The sequence below is a fragment of the Calidris pugnax genome, unplaced genomic scaffold (genome assembly GCF_001431845.1).
Source record: "Calidris pugnax isolate Ruff unplaced genomic scaffold, ASM143184v1 scaffold171, whole genome shotgun sequence".
NCBI classification, from domain to species: Eukaryota; Metazoa; Chordata; class Aves; order Charadriiformes; family Scolopacidae; genus Calidris; species Calidris pugnax.
In genome coordinates this window covers 983,670-985,866 of record NW_015091064.1, presented here as the reverse complement: position 1 = coordinate 985,866, position 2,197 = coordinate 983,670, and the positions used below count along the sequence as shown (strand labels likewise).

The 2,197-nt window shown below is 40.8% G+C and overlaps 1 protein-coding gene across 18 annotated transcripts in view; it reads left to right on the top strand.

Annotated features, from left to right (window-relative positions):
* Positions 1–2,197, top strand: part of MYT1L (myelin transcription factor 1-like) — a 300,708-nt gene that overhangs the window by 6,157 nt on the left and 292,354 nt on the right. For 11 of the 18 annotated variants that reach the window (XM_014956873.1, XM_014956867.1, XM_014956874.1 and 8 more), the window contains exon 1: positions 106–633. The exons of 3 other annotated variants lie outside the window; for them this stretch is intronic. The gene's annotated coding sequence lies outside the window, so the exon portion shown is untranslated. Of the gene's footprint in view, positions 35–105; positions 634–2,197 lie in introns of those variants that run through there. 4 more of the 18 variants (XM_014956857.1, XM_014956862.1, XM_014956870.1 and 1 more) reach the window with 4 other exon arrangements.

Genomic DNA, 2,197 nt, shown 5'->3' with positions numbered 1-2,197 from the left:
TGTCGCTGCTTAAAGGATGCGGGGCTGAGGCGGGGTAAGTCGGCGGTGCGCTGGGGATGCTGCTCTGCTGCAGTGCTGTGGGCTCTGAGGGAAGCGGGGCTTGCTGCATGCTGCGCCGCCGGGGCTGCCTCCCGCCCGCCGCCTCTCCGCTGCTCTTAAATGGAGGGTACAGCTGATCCGTCAGCCGCGGAGCTGCACGCATGCCCGTCTGCTCGGCGTTCAGTGGTGGCAACTTATTAATTTCTGCCTTCGACTTCGGGCCCGTTGGTTTCCTGTCTGAAAGCATTATTACTTTTGTCCATGTGGCAAAATAATTAGCATACAGATGAGAAGGGATCCTTGCCTCTGAGCCTCAGTCGCAGGAGAAGATGTGCAGTGGAAAGTTGATTGGATGAATGGAGAACAAATGGTGGGCGTTCAAAAGCATTAGGAGAGTTTTGTTGTCGTGGAGCAGGTTTGTCAGTTTTCTGGGTGAATCTCGTAAGATGGAAGGCAGGGTGGCTGGTGCCGAGGCGACTGCTTGACAGACCGTGGCCTACTTGAAGGTGCCCGTTTGGACTGCATGCGTACAGAATTCATTTGGACTACTTTGTTTTTGCAATTCTACGGCTTTCCCTTTGCTATTCCCTCAAGGTAAATATGTCCTTTTCTAATCGTTGCTGTTTGCAGGGCACTTTGCTGTTGTTCACAAAGTAATGGAAAGTTCAACTCTTCGGGCAGTTAACAAAAGAATGGCTGGGGTTTGTACTTCTTCAAGCCCAGCTCCTCAACGCGTCCTCCTGTGCATGGACCTGGAGGAGGCTGAGCAGCTCAGGGCCCGATCCTGCTCTCCCTGAAGTCAGCGGGGAGTTTGACATTGCTCCCAGGGAAAACGGGATCGAGCTCGCAGTGGTTGTTGTTTTAATAAGGTCTGCTGGAAATGTCAGATTTCGGCTGCCTATTTTCTAGAACAATGTGGGCAGATCTGTAAAATTAGCAACTGCTGTTTCAATGAAAGCTCAGATGTGAATAGTTTTGATCGCTGTGGTATGTATGCATTTTCTTGGTTGATAGGAAAAAAATGCTTATTTAACACAAACTCACTAGTAATGCTAAAAACCGAAGTTACTGCTTGACAAATTACTAATGATTCTCATAGCCCCAAATATCACCGTTATGTATATTTCCTTATAAAGGCTTCTTTATTAAAAGAAGAAAATAAAAAAGCTGTCTTTGAATTACATATTTTTTTGTCAAAAAATAACACTGAGTCAGACTGGAATCCCACTTCTCGAACTGAGCATCCATTGACAGGCATTTCTTATATAATTCTGATGCTGTGTATAAAATATGGGGGGCTTTAACATTTAGTTAAATTTGCTTTTTTTCGTGTAGTTATTTAGGAATATTTTTATTCAATTTTGATGATTCTTAATCTCCTTAAAAATGGTGATTTTCATTTTAACTGACCTAATTTTGAAACTGCAGTTAAGGTTGGGGTTAAGTAGAAATTATTATCCTTAATTGTCTTTACATAGTTCTTGTGACTATTGTAGAAGAGTTTAAGGAATGATTTGCTTAGATTTGAGAGATGTGGGGTTTTTGTTGCCTTTAATTATGTTCTTTAGGAGAACAACAGCATATGGTTCCGAATGATATTTAGTTTTTACCTCTCTCGCTCTTTCTTTTTAATTGACGTTTCAGTTTTGTGTGATAGTTTATTTTCAAAAATTACCAAACAAATAAAAGTCTTTGTCGTGTCACTCTGCAAACAAACAAACAAAAAAATGGAACAGACTGTTAACCCTTAGTAGGCAGTTAGCAGGTACTCCTGATGATTTATCAAGGTTCTTCAAGTTTGGAATGATAATGTTAAACTTGGTGTTGTAGTCTGGTGAATGTTTATACTTGTTTGCAATTTGACACATTTGAAAACAATTGAGATGGCAACATAACACTCCTAAGATTAGAAATACCGAGTGATATAAGACTGTAAGCAATGAAACAGGAATTTTCACTGGGAAAAAAGTAATGATTATATATTTTTTAAAAAAACGATGTTGATTTCTGAAGTGAAACAAAGAGAAGAATTTAAGTGATTACAATGAGTAAATGCAGAATTCAGTACATTTTAAACTAATTTAAGAGTAGATTAAATTTTGTATGCATTTTACAGCCTGAACTTTCTGCAGAGTGCATGTTTCCCCCCCCCTCCCCC